Genomic DNA, 14,737 nt, shown 5'->3' on the forward strand with positions numbered 1-14,737 from the left:
CTCAGGCGCTACATGCTAATGATTGGCACGCCAACTCGGCAAGGTGACATCATCCTCCCAGGCATCATCCCCTCCTAATACCCCCTCTGGGATATAAACAAAGTGTACTTATGCTCCCACTTAGGCGAGTATCTCTGCCGCAATACATTGTTAAGGCCAGAACTGTCAGTGACTGGGAGGCATCCAGGTCTTCTGAGAGACCTCAGCCTTTCTGAGTCTAGACACACAAAGGATGCAGTTCCTGAATAATCAGATCATCAGCATATTTAAATAGCAAACACTTTGACCCACTTTCTGTATTGTATAAAATGTACTGTGTGCTTATGTTAAATACCCGCCGGTGGTTAGAATGAGTGAAGCGCTGAAAAGGCCAATGTGAATGTAGATTTTCTACTGGTCTGAACCAAATTGAGTTAAAGCTTAATTTGATATTGAATCTGTTTAATGGCTTCACGTCTAATTCGATGAGTCATTGGGAAAGTAAAGAAAAATGTCTTCATCCCAGGAGAGAGTCTTCAAAGTCAACTAACTGACCATGAGGATGGATGAACCGCTGTTGCGCGGGGGGAAGAAGATAATTCTGCTTTCAAACTCAACTGTGTGCACACAGACACAGATGCATTCACTGAGCCTGCTTCTGTCCCCGGGGTCTACTCTAAATAAGGGAGTGATTGTGGGGGAAGGAAGCAGTGCTGATGGTGTTGGGGGTGGGGCCAGTAGAGACTCCAGAAAAGACGCAAAAGAAAGAGAAAGTGAGCTTGCGTGCATGATGGAAATCCACAGAAGACAGAATTATTAAAAACTGCAGAAGTTTATTGAAAACCAGAAACGGATCTTGATGTTCGTAGGTAGAAGCCATTAGGTGTCTTTGACAAGCATGGACCTTTGACCTTGTAATTGACAATTTTTTTGTCTCCAAGAAGAGCAAACAGAAGGCACCTAGCTCACCTGTTTGCTCTCGGACACTCCCTGCTATCCCTACTCAAGATGGTACAATGCATCATTTGTGGAATAAAATCTATTGGAAATTTGATCAAATGAGAAAACTGCATGTAGGTTTTAAAAGGATAAATCAGCAGAAGTGTCCCGAAAAATAAAAGAAACTGCTGTCTTTCAAAACATTTTGTAATTAGATTAGCCAACAGCAATTAGCAAACACCTTGTGGAACTAAGCATCAACGATGGTTAGAGGAGCTATGTTGTGATGACTTCCTAAAGCAGGGGTGGGCACTCCTGGTCCTCGAGGGCCAGTGTCCTGCAACTCTTGATTGTCTCCCTAATCCAACACACCTGAATCCAATAGCTGAATCACCTCCTAAATGCAATCAAGTTCTCCAAAGTCCTGCTAATGACCTCATTATTTGACTCAGGTGTGTTGAAGTAGAGATACATCCAAAAGTTACAGGAGACCGGCCCTCGAGGACCTGGAGTGCCCACCCCTGTCCTAAAGGAAGAGTGTTGGAAAGAGCAGAACTTTCTTAAAGAGACAGAGGCCCAGTTTCAAGGCGTTAAATCACAAAGTGAAATTTTATATTTGATACTTACAGCATTTTTTCTAACAACCGAAGGTAACGGTTACTCGATTGTGCTGTAAAAGAGCACTATACATCTGGGAAATACATGTCATTGCCCTGTTAGACTTTATCTCATGGCGTCTCTGTGGGCACAAATTTGTCTGTTCAACCAATACCACTCTGCCGTTCTGCTTAAATAATTCACTGTTGTCTTGCTTTCAAAACCATCTGACATCAGTGAGTGGGCTAAAAACAAAGTGTTGTGGAGATGATGCCATTTTTCCTGCTTACTGTGACCAGAAATGACCAAAGAAGGTGGAATATACCCAAGGATCAGTCCTCCTTACTGCATTCGACAAAGAGGAGAATGCCACATTTCAGATGTCACTTTCTGGAATAGAGCCTCAGATTGTCTATTCAGCCTACTCCATATTACAACAGTTGTCTCAGTCACTTCTGCAGCCCATTCAGGGCTAGTTGGAATCATTGCTTCCATTTATTCAGATGCTTTGAAATGGATATTTTCGCTGAAACAATGCACACAGTCATCGCTTTGACCGAATCCTCTGCGTTTTAGTCAGAAACAAGAAAAGCCCTAAAAACAAGTAGATTAGTCGACTTTTCCATGAGCCTCACATTAATTTCACGATTCCATTGCACAAGTGAAATGATATCATTAGCACTTAAGGGTGCATTCACACCAGTTCTGTTTAATCAAACTTTATTTTGTTTTTCCAGAATATCTGCTTCGTGTGGTTAGGTGTGAACAAGCAATCAAACTCTGTTGCGAAACAAAATGGCAAACCCAAGTCTTGGTTCAGTTGAAGTGGACTCTGGTGCGGTCCGAATAGATGTGCAAATGGATCGGAGACCGCTCCAAAAGCAGGAAGTGCACTATAGCATAAAACAAATGAGCTAGTCTAGTGCTAGCAGGAGAAATGACTCGGGGGGGGGGGGGGGGGGGGGTTTGCCAAAGACAAACAAGAAGTCCTTCAACCATTAATATCTGGGAATTTTTGAAGAAGGAAGTTGTGCACGTCTTCTTCTGAGGTTTTTGTATCATCTTCTTGAGTAGTTCTTGCAGCACCACCACAGGCAAGAAGGTGAATAGATTTTTTAATAATTTGGTTTTGTATGACACGGTGCAGCGTGAAATGGAACCACAGCAGCTGAAAATGTAACAGATGCTGCAGCTTTGGTTGCCAATCGAACTGAGTCTACCGGACTATTAGGTGTGAAAACACCTTTAAGAACGTAATGTGAGTCATCAAGCTGCGTGAGGTTTGTAAAAAGTTGGAGTTGTGACATTTTCTGCACCCCTATGCAAAGCGTTTGAATAGAAAATGAACATGTTTGCCTTGGACATTATATATAAGGCCACATTCCTGAATTTATTTAGAAATGTAACGAGACATTTCAGTAAAAGAAGATGGAATACAAGGCGGTATTTAGAATCAAATACTTTGCTCATATTTCTAAGAGAACACAGTAAGAAAGATGGAGATGACAGTCAGCAATATTTCATTTAGACTAAGCCCAAAGTTGGCACAACACCAGCAACAAACCCACAGCTGCAACAGTCACTATTCTGCCGCCAAGCCTGGATTATTATTATTATTATAGTCAGTTCTATTAACAGAATATGAAAACAAAAAAAAGTGGTCCTCAGATGTTTGAACAGTTCAACTCATATGTAAGTTTTCATGTAATGAGTCACTGTTTGGATAACAAACTTGGTGCTGAAAAGCCTTTTAAAATTAGCACAACTTTGGACTGTTATCCCCCTACACATGTGCTCCAGTTTTAGTGTACATCATTGCCTCTGATTTCGCTTTAACAACCAACGGCATGACTTGCTGTCGATGGGAGCTGAACGCTGCATGAGATCCAGCTGGAAGTTGGGAGCTGCAGATGTCATTAACTCGACGGTAATCACAGTTCACACACTTCCAAAACATTCCCAGAGCTGAGGTCAGGATCCTGGCTCAGACTTCCTTCACAGAAAACAACCGGCAAACAAACCCCACTGTTCCCAGTGGCACTCACTCACTGGATCGAGGCGGAGGCATGATTGAGGAAGAAAGCACGAAAGAGGAAGCAGCAAAGTGATAGAAATTTTTTTTTAAATCTACATTGTCAATTCAAACAATTGCTCGCTCTTTTTAAGGCTTGAAAGGAGTTCCGTTGAAACTGGGACAACAAGAGAAGAATCCTCAATCATCCCTATAGCTTCAAAGAATCGCAGACACACAGGGAATCCCAAAATCAGGAATATTTGTCAAACAAATTCATGATGCGTGTCATTTTGAATTAATAAGTGCAGATTTTTTTAGATATATCAACTTCCGTTTAGGGATGAGGTGGTTACCACTACCACTATATTTTTTTTTTAGAAGATTTAAACTTTGACCTGAAAAACCTTTACAGACAGACTATTTACAACAGGGAGGGCCAAAGTAAGCAATGCTGGATGTCAAGTGAACTCCTGATTGCTCCTGGTTCCATCAGCCAAAAGAGTATGGAGTGAGAGAGTAAGGCAGAACAAAGAAGAAAATCCTCATCGTCCTCATTATCACTTAGCTGCTAGCATATGTCAGAGAAGAAGCAAGATTGTGCTTCATTTCCATTTAGCACATGTTTGCGCAAATTCGAATTCCGAAAATATATTTGCTTAACGGGAACACAACGGTCTTTGTTGGATGTTTTGTTTTTGTTGTTAGGACCAGGTGACTTCTCGGCCATATGAAAATAGGTTTATTTCACGAAGCTGCAACAGAAACACAGTTTTGCATCATACGAGTCATATGGTCAATGACCAGATCCCACCACTGCCAGAAAATATGAATAACACCATTTTTTAAAATAATACGTGAACAAACTTATTCATGTTAATTTCACGTGTTTTTCTTACTTATTGGAAGAATCACAACCTCAAAATTGTGTTTTTTCGACATTAGTGGAATATCGACAAAACTTTGCACACGTTTGTAAAGGAAACACAGCTGGCAAAATAAATGACTGTGGTCAACATGTGGTCAGAGAAGCTGCTGTTCACTCTCTGGAGCCAAACACGAAGACATTACAACATCCTCAAATGGTAACTTCAGAGATAATAGTTTCATGAAACTGAACTGTTCACAATAATTGCAAATAAATTAGTCTACTACCAAAGTCCAAACATTGCAGGAGTCATTCGTCTCGCCAAGGTTACCTGTCCCTCTCATTGTTATGAATGTCAAACCCAACGCACATGAACACTTAAACTCTGCGCTCCCGTATTGTGGCCTGAACCTCCTCGTACCTCATGGGGATGTGAAGATTAACACACGACAGACCTCGTTAACCCTGGACAAAGAGAGATGCTAATCTTGTACAGTCGGCCTTGGCTATCCTCTAACTGTGCGGTTACACGCAGAGGGAGAGAGTGAGGAAGGGGAAGAAGAGAGAACAAGGGAGGTATATGTAGCTGTAACAGAGGACTCAGTATGCCCCAGAAAGGAGACAATACCACGAGGAGGCCTCGCTCCATCATCCCTCCTTTAACAATGGAGGATAGAGACAGAAAACGACTACAAAAAGCAGGCCAGACGCAAGTGCTACAGTCTGGCTGAACTCCACCGCCTGCAGCGACGAGCAGCAGGGCAGCGCAAAGCTCAACTTTGTGGATATTGATCGCAGTGGAGAAAGTAGGCGGCCAGGCAGGCAGACCCACAGATGGCCAGGACACGGACAGAGGAAGTGCATTAGTAAGGCAGGTTCCTCTGATGCTGTTAGCTCTGTCCCTTGGGAGATAAAGGAGGCTGTAATGACAAGGTTTTAGGTGGGGACAAAAGAAGGTTGAGTGGATAAAAACAGACAAGGGATGGTATGGAAAAAATCCAGCAAGATAAGAAGGTAGACTTAGGATCCAGCAGAGTGACCGAGGCTAATTTGTAACTTGAAGAGTTGCTGGATCATCTCCATAATGGGCTGTCTGCCCACAATCAAGCTCCTCTCTGGGGGTAAATGAGATCAGGCCGGGCCAGGACCAGCTGGTGGCTTGGATCAATGACACCAGACAGAGCGGATTCAGAGATGGAAGAGGTGGGCAGCAGTGAAGCATCTGGAAGGGATGGCGAAAACCCACCCGAGTGGCTCCGGCGTTCCTACCAGATTGCGCAGGGCGATATGGACACCCACGTGTGGCGTACAAGAAGAAGAACAACTGAGTCCATAAGAGGATTATGCTTCTGTTTGAAGTGGAACAAGACACGTTCCAGATGGGATCTGATCTTTCACAGGATGTGAAACAGGTTGGGCGGTTGATCTGATCCACGCTTTGTGAATACAGCTGGTCAGAATGCAAAGCAGCCTCACCATGTCCAAACGCTACTAGGTTAGGCTCACAGCATCCTTCAGTGTGGACGCTGGTACTGAAGGAAGATGACTTCTAGTTAGCCATTTTCAATAAGTGTGTAAAAATGAAAACAGGAAGCAAAATTGACAAGAGTAGAACTGAGTGATCAAACATGCAATCAATATCATCATCAACAATATCAATGTTGATCATTTCATTTAAGTTGAATCCAGAACCTCATGGTATAGAAAAAGGAAAAGCTTTCATCGCTTTAAGCTTTACCTCTTACAGCAAGGTTGGTGATATCAACTATTCACTCTCTCTGGTAAGAGCCTGTTGATTAACATGTGCAGCATCATTTTCATGTTGCCCCAACAATCACGGCCATACTTCACTCCTTGGAGGTCCGCACTTGACTCAAAGCAGAAGTTCGCCAGACACGTCCGCACAATGGTCAGTTTTTACAATCGCGTACTCATTGGCTCAAAGACTCGGACAGGAAACTGTTTGGCATGAAACTGTGTTCACATCGAACTGTTCAGAATGAGTAGTGTGACTGTGCAGGAGTAACAGGTGTAAGGTGGCTTATATGGTAGAGAAGAAATGGGGCTAGGCTCCCGGTTAGCTTGTCAAACTCGCAGACTGCCAGAAACGAAGTGAAAACAGAACATGAGTGCAACAGATTAAGAGAAAATTGTGGATGAAGATCACATTACCAGCTTGAGAGTATTTTGGATATGTAGAACAAAAACACTATACAATAATTATCGATATTGACATATGAAATGCTAATATCGTGATACATTTTTCAGTCATATCGACCAGCCCTGCTTACGTCAAAGGAAACTGTACTTTGTAGAGAGGCGTGTTTGCTGTTTATTCAGAATCCTACAACAGAAAGCTAGACTTTGGCAGGTTCCTTTTCCATTTCAAGAACTTGAGGTTTTAGTCTTTAGTCCCAAACTGTTTCGTGGATACAAAAAAAGCAGTATTCTATCTCAGGATGGCAATTTCGACTCACAGAGGGACTATAGCTACACAAACTAGTGAATCAAAATTAATATCAATATCACAATGTAACAAATCTATAACGTTTCTGATGTGTTTAAATACATATTTCAGATGCCAAATGATTTAGACTGTGGATTCTACTTTGGGTGGAATTTCTCCACTGCGGGTGTCTATACTTGGGGTTAGATAAAGATAAGAAACTACATTGTTCAGAAAACATGAAGAGAAACTTTGATTTGCTACTAGCAAAATCAAAGAACATGGTCTCTATTGTAAAAATAATAAACTTCAATTTTACAGTTAAAAATACATGACAATAACCTGCGTGTCACCTCTATTACAATAGAATGAAAGGTTGACATCAACAAAGTTAGGATGAGCTCAATTTTATCTGGGACCCAAAAGTGACTCAATAATCACAATCTCCAAGACAGCCCAGCAACAAAAGACTAAGCCTCACAAATGCATTTTGAAGAAAAAGGAAAAAAAAAGAAAGAAAAGAAACCCAGTCCAGAAGCCTAGCAACTGATCTGTGAACTGTGTTCATTATCTATGCTCCCACCAGGGGAATTTAGATTGTCCAAACACAGCAAATTACTGCAGCTGTTGCCAAACCCAATCTCCAAACTGCACCACCAGTTGCCAACTGCGTGCGTGGACAACTGCGATACTACCGACCGCGGCTACTATCAGAACCAAGAGCACAGACAACAGCGGGGCTTATCTCCACTTTATCGTCGCTTTGCAAATGTAGTGTGGCGCCCAGAGTGGGTTTCCCTGAGGCGCCTATCGCCGGGACAACAGGGGGAAATTCTGACAAAAAAAAAAAAAGACTGTTTCTGTTGGTGTTTAGATAATCTCAAAACAAGAAACTATTGTGTGGTTTTAATGGATTAGAAAAGAGCTACAGAAATTTGTAATGACGCCAAGGAGAGCAAGAGCCCCGGGTTAAGGCTGAAAAAAGCTTGATGACCAGAGGCACAAACTCGCCCCTGTCACAATCGAGTTCAGAGCTGGGGGCGGGGGATTTTATTGTGAGTCACACTCCCACCAACACCAGCCCTTAGGCTAGAGGAACGACGACACATGTGTCTATTAACGCAGCCATCATCTCTCCTCTCAGAGCTGAAGCTCGGGGTCAAGAGGGCAGCTTGAGGCTAAATGAGCTATTAGCATTTAAAACGGCCCAAACATCAGATCACATAAATCCATTTCATAAGTGGACCACTTTACAGAACACTGAAATGCAAGTTAAATACACAAGAGAGTAAAAATTAGCATACTCAGCTGACTGATGAGTCTAATCCAAATAGTCAGAGATTAATCACTTGACATAAAGAGTAACTGCTTCCAATCATGATGAATTCCTTACGCACTGACGTTAAATGTCAGATCATAAAGCTAAAGCTCATGTCCAAGCATGATCAGTTTATTACTCTGGATTTTCTGTGACGAGCTAAGAGTTTTGAACTTTTCCCACTGATATTCAGTAAGAAAAGCAGAGACAGAACGGAACAGTATGCGGCTGAAATGCTAACCAGGAAAAATTAGCGTGTTGAAAGCAAAGGACTTGGTTTATAAAGCAGGAGACCTAATCTCCCTGAAATGTAACCTCAATAAAACATGTTACTGGTCAAATTATCAACAAGTCATACCAAAACAGAGAGGAAGAAAATTGAGATTCTGCAAACACCTCAGTAATTGCTTTATTTTTGCCTTCCCTTTTTATATATATATATATATATATATATATAAAGGTATAAACACACAGCTTACAATGAAGACTCATGTAGAATCAATTTCACTGGTGACTTCAAACCCCTTTTTAAACCTCACCACGAAGCAGTAAAATGATATCCCAATATTTATATCTTTCCCACACAGATTTCTTGGGTCACCTTAATTTGTTTTTGTTTGATTTCCAATAAATCCTCCCTACAAACAGAACGCCCCTGGCTTTAATCCACATGCTCTAAGTAATATTTTTTCAAATAACTTCATTTCAAATCGGTGCGCCTTTTAATGGCTGGTAAATTTAATTTCAAATGATTGCATCAAGCTCGGTCCAGCCTCATCCCAGAAGCAGAGTGAGTCAGCCATTCGTTCATCCATCCTGTGGCGTGGGGATGTGGTTGATGGTGTGAGGAGGGTGAAGGGAAGGGGGAAGGGGTGCAGTCTGGCTCACCCCTGACTTAGGAGTGCTGGAGAGCCTCCAAGCCCCAGAATGGGCAGCTCTTAAAAAAAAAGCTCATCTTCGTTGCCCTGGGATGCCATTTATTCAGGATGACATCAACATCATGGTGGATCACCACACATTACCGACCAACCCAATCCGGCTTTGCCCACGGGGTTTCAGACTATTTATGCTGTTGTCTGCATAACAAGGGAACAGAACACGGCTGTGGGCCGACCAGAAAGACTTGAGGCTCCACTCTTTTCTTCTAGCAGTTCTGCCCTAGAAAAAGTCCTTCATACTCAATCACCTGGGCTCGCTTAGATTCACTTCTTCACTTCTATCAAAGTACCTGAAAAACATTTTTTTTATTATGCTGTCAGTTCAAAGAAAACCAGAAGTCCCTGCAAATGATTTTTCACAAACGTCTGATTGGTGGACTTCTATTAGGGATTTTTAGCTAGTACTGATTTTTTTTTTTTTTCGAAATGTTGCTATATATACTGAAAAAAGTCGCAAAGTTGGCAACAGTGGGGTGACTATTGTTAACTGGGAACCTGTCAGTCATACCTCTTTAAGATCGGCTTCACGTGTAAACATCGGCTGATCGACGAAATCCCAAAATTAAGGTGCCTCCCTAATCTATGTTTTAGAATCGTGATTTAATTATGCTGTAAGCAGCTACTCAAGGTCATTTGACCTCTATATGATTGGATTTTTTCATTTTTCAGTAATTAAGCTAATTCCCATTTTTGATGAGTCCTTAAACCCATTTTTGAATCCATAGCAAGGTCTATAAGCACAAAAGACAAATGTAGTCCAAGCTCTTTAATAAAGATGTTCTAAATCCAAGAAAAAAATGAAAGAATTACAAAAACTCTTACTAAAATTGATTTGATTTTAAGCTGTTCGTTGGAACACTTGTAGACTGAAAATGATTGACAAATGTACACACACAAAGATCAGAATAAAAGAACGAAAGAAATCGGATCTCAGGTATTCGGTTTGCTGATCACCAATCGAGACAAAGTGTTTTCATTCCGATATGTAACCGACCGCTTCCTCCCTACGATTTGTGTATGAATTGCACTGGTTTGTCTTTTCGGGTCCCTTATTTGCTGTGTTCGTTTGGAATACAACAAATTCTTGCTCACTTGCCAAAAAATAAAAAAAAGGGGGTGGAGAGGGTAGGAAGGCCTTAAACCACAATGGCCGATCACTTTTAGAGGGGTTGACATTAATCACCTCTGATTATACCACAGCTGTGCTCTACTCTATTTAGAGATATTTCCACTCCACTCTTCCCCTTCGGCTTCCGAAGAGGTCATTGCCTTAACATGCTGATGGGGGAAATGTTCTATGAAGAAGGAAAAAAAGAGAATTAAGAAGCTATTCATTTTCACACACAGAAAAAGAAGGAAAAATTGAAATCTCCTCCATCACCCACCCACCCATCCACCCCCCAGAGGCGGCTGGAACATCTCTCGCTTCTCACACTACTTTTGCCCATCACAGAACAATGGGAATCCACGATGAAGGATGGAGGAGGGGAGACAAGAAGAGGGAAAAGAGGGGGCTAAAAAAAAAAAAAAAAAAAAAGTTCAGGGTGAAAAGGCGGATGAAATCCTCCCAAAAGGAGGGAAAACGTGTTTTCTGCGTTAGGACAAGGAACGCGCTAAAGCAATTTAACTGGTTGTACTGGTTTGTGGCTAACAGGTCTGCCGGGCAGTTTGGCGACCACGCAGCGCGGCCGCCACCGCCCCACTCGAGTCACATCCACGGGAGCGGAGCACCTCGCCACACAAAGGCGGCGTGACATCCCCGAACGAAGCCTGGGCACGTTTTATTTGACGCGTCCGACACAAATACCCACTCAAAACCAAACGGCAACTGTGATTCCAACACTTTCTACGTCTGTTTCAAATGTAACAGAAACGGTAATGGCGCAGACGCCTTCAACGGTCACCAGACAGGACGTTGATTTCTAAGCCACCGTTGTTGTTGTTGTTGTTGTTTTTTTTAATTATTATTATTTGCTGTCACCGACTTTAGCACGCTAGCTAAAGCTGAACCAATCTGGGACTTACCGGTTAGCGTCACTGCAAGCCAGCAAAATCCTCTCCAGCTACGCCCAGTCGGTGGCAGCCGGTCCGCCGCCTCTCGGAGTCGGAAAGCGGGGATGAAATTGGAAGATAACGCCGGGCTGAGAGTCGGAGGGCACCGGGGGGTTCGGGGAGGGGGACGGCGAAGTCAAGTCGAACCGAGCCAACGGACAACGAACTTGTGAGTCGCGAGCGCCGTTTCCCCACAAGTGATGCGCGCAAACCTCGAAGGAAGAAAGGAGGAGAGTGACGGTTCGCTTCACTTCACTCACTCACTCACTCACTCACCACACTGGAGCCGGCGAACGGAGGGATGGAACGGGCGGAGGAGAGGCTGGTGCATTCGCGTGCTGCTCGGAAATGTTGGCCACCGGCATGCTGTGTAGATGCATTTTGTTTTTTGTCAAACACCAAATTCTGTGACTGCGGGTTCTTTAAAAAAATTATTCTTGGCATTTCACTTTTAGTTTTCCTGGAACGTGCGTAGAACAAAATGACGTAGCATTATTTTAATAGGCATTTTAGGAATTTATCATCATTAGAATATTTGCACGCTGAACACATCGTTTGATTGATTTATTCAAAGAGACATCGATATTAAAAGATTTTTTATCGCATAGTGGCCAGACAGGAAAGCTGAGGGAAGACAAAAAATAAACAAACCAATAATGTAACTGGGTATAGTAAACAGTAAATAAAAAAAATATATTTTATATAAATTATGTGACATGTACATCTTCCCGACAGGGATGACAACATCACCATGGTGGTGACAGAGTCATGCTGTGGGTTCACCGTGTTGGTAATAAAAACCTCAATAAAGCCCGTTGAAGCTTGCGGTTGTAATAAGGCAACACTTGCAGCAGTGCGCTGACTCAGCAGGGTCGACTATAAATGCACGCCACACTTCTCAGATTTTCATTTCATTTCATTGAGACTGGAGACCGAAAAGCTCAACAGGCGTGAAAACTTTTTGCGAGCCAACGTACGTGGATACAGTTGCCTCTAAAATGGATGGTACATATCAACAGCAGATCATTCTCTGTTTTTGCCCTGTCAAAAAAAAATGTCTTTACTAGGAGTCCGTGAATGGAGCATTCACCAGACAGAATGGCAAAATTGAAAGAGTGAATAGCAAGGAACTCTCTCTCTCTCTCTTTTTTTTTTTTCCTCCACTGAAAGCAACCAATCCCCTCCAGTCTGAATGGGGGTCCTGGGTGGGGGGGGGAGATTATTCAAATCAAGGATGATGTCACCCTACTCTCTCGTCCGAGTTTTTCCCAGTTGTCTGGTGCCCCTACCCTCCAAGCCCCTAGAGCTCTTTATCTCGACTGTTCAAACTCTTTTCTTCTATTCTCCATGCCCCACTGCGCACACACACTCGCACGGTGAAGCAGGGCTGCGCCGCATGCATCAAGTTGGCTGCATTGTCCGCTTTCAGTGCCACTGTCGCAGGAGAACACCCTGAATGCATCTCAAACCTGTTGATTTTTAAAAAATAAAATAAAATGTAATATTAATGTCTTAAAACAGGATGTGTATCTGTTTGCAAATGTCCACCATGTGCAGTTAATATATATGTACATATATATTTTTTGTGAGCTTTCAGACACAAAGACAGCAATGTGCAGAAATGTGGACAAATTGTTTTTTTTATTTTTATTTTTTACTTCTCTCCCCGTCAGAGTGCAGCAGCACATGGTGTTGAATCATCTCTGCTGAATCTTTTTGTTTCTGCAGAACGCGGCTTTTCATCGGAGGCTGTCTGGGTGGGCACGCCGCCTCTCTGTCTGTCTGTCTGTCTGTCTGCCTGCCTGTCTGTCTGTCTGTCTGCTGCGTGCTCAGCCCCCAGCAGCCGCCTGCCGTTCCCCCGTCTGCATGAGCCAGGCTTTTGTGTGCTGCTCTGCTCTGGATGGGATTTTTTTTTTCCTTTCTTGGTGTCATGCCTGTCATCCGCTCTTCATTTTCAGCCCCCACCTCCCACCTCGCCCCACCCCGCCCTCCTCTGAGCGGTGTAGCAGAGTGCAAGATTAGATTGTGCGTTTCTTGTTTGAGTTCGAGGTGCAAAAACAAAAAAAAAAAAAAAAAAAAAAAAAAAAAAAAGGGGAGGAAACTGCATGTTCATCTGTCTGAATATGTAAAATGCAGCCAGAGGAAGCTTTGTCTGAAGCGGGCTGATCTCAGATGTCTTTGCTCACACTTTGGAGGAATTCGCCTCCAGAAAACCTGAGGATGCCGAACATCATCTATCGATTTACCGATGACTTATTCAGGTTCAAGCCGACCACCGGTTACCGATCTTTAAAAAGAAAAAACGTTTCAAATGTAATCGTATTCAAATTCTCCAAGAATAAATGTAAAGATTCCAGATCTCCCGTCTACTGTAATGTAAAATCGACTCTTTCTTGAGCACTATATCATAACGTTATTCCGGCAACAAAAACAGACCTGGCGAGTCGCTTTCATTCTTTCGTGCATGTTTGAGAAATCCTTCGATCTCCCGTGGCAACCATTCAGCTGCGAAAAACGCCGGGGTGGACGTAGCCCCGCCTTCGAGGACCAAACTTCTCCTCTGAGCTGCAGCTTCGAAGCTCCTGCCTCACAAAGCAGCCCTCCCCCCACTCGGTTCCTTTAGACTAGCCAGCAGCAATTAGCAAACACCAGGAGGGACTATGTGTCTGCTGGGCTCATTATAGGAGCCACTTCTTAGTGCAGTGCTAGTAGTCACTGACGAGATCCTGAAGGCGGAGTTTCAGAAAGAGGAGGAGTTTCTTAAAGAGACAGAGGCACAATTTCAAGGAGATCAATTACAAAGTGAAATTTCTCTTAGGTCATAGTTGATGTATGTAACATTTTTGTAACAAATTAGGGCAACATAATAAATTGATTGGGCTCTAATGGTTCTACTCAATACCGGCCCTTTAAGCATCAATGTAAGGCCTCTGATAGTTTACAATTCCTATAAGCAGTGGCTCAGATTGTTTGACACGATTTGCAAAATATAAATTTTTATGTATACTGTAACAAGCACTAAAAGTAGCTAGTTAACCTGTTGTTCAGACTGTGCAGAGGTCAAAGGCACGTCCTCTGTGTGCCTGTGTGCAGGTGTGTGCAGGCAAAGGAAGCCGAGAGGGAAGAAGGTGTGAGCCGGGCCGTTCACTGCCTGCTCGCCAGAGGCTGATGGACATATTGGCACAGGCAACCGGGAGCAACAAAGAGAGGAAGATGGTGTTTTTTTTTTTTCAATTTCTTTTTTTTTTTTCCGCCACACAGGCGGTGGTTATGGCGGCAGTGGAGACAGGAAGGGGCAGGGAACTGTACCTCGGCGCGCAGTTCCCCTGTTATTTATCTCATTGTTTTTTTTTTTTGTTTCTTCCTACATTGCTCGGAGTCCAGCTGGGGTGGGTGGCCGCAACGCACACACACACACACACACACACACACACACACACACACACACACACACACACACACACACACACACACACACACACACACACACACACACACACACACACACACACAGAAAAAAAATTCAAATAAAAAAAACAAAAACAAAAAACTGAAACCCTAACCCTAACCCGGCCTCCAGTTTTGCTCA

The 14,737-nt window shown here is 43.0% G+C and overlaps 1 protein-coding gene across 1 annotated transcript in view; it reads right to left on the reverse strand.

The window, feature by feature from the left end:
• LOC129363535 (cell surface glycoprotein 1-like) overlaps nucleotides 1-11,438 on the reverse strand; it is a 32,272-nt gene extending 20,834 nt beyond the window's left edge. The window contains 1 exon segment of the mRNA XM_055035673.1: nucleotides 11,122-11,438. The gene's annotated coding sequence lies outside the window, so the exon portion shown is untranslated.
• Between the last annotated feature and the right edge of the window lie 3,299 nt (nucleotides 11,439-14,737).

The sequence above is a fragment of the Poeciliopsis prolifica genome, unplaced genomic scaffold (assembly GCF_027474105.1).
Source record: "Poeciliopsis prolifica strain line A6 unplaced genomic scaffold, Auburn_PproV2 SCAFFOLD010, whole genome shotgun sequence".
In the NCBI taxonomy this organism is placed as follows: Eukaryota; Metazoa; Chordata; class Actinopteri; order Cyprinodontiformes; family Poeciliidae; genus Poeciliopsis; species Poeciliopsis prolifica.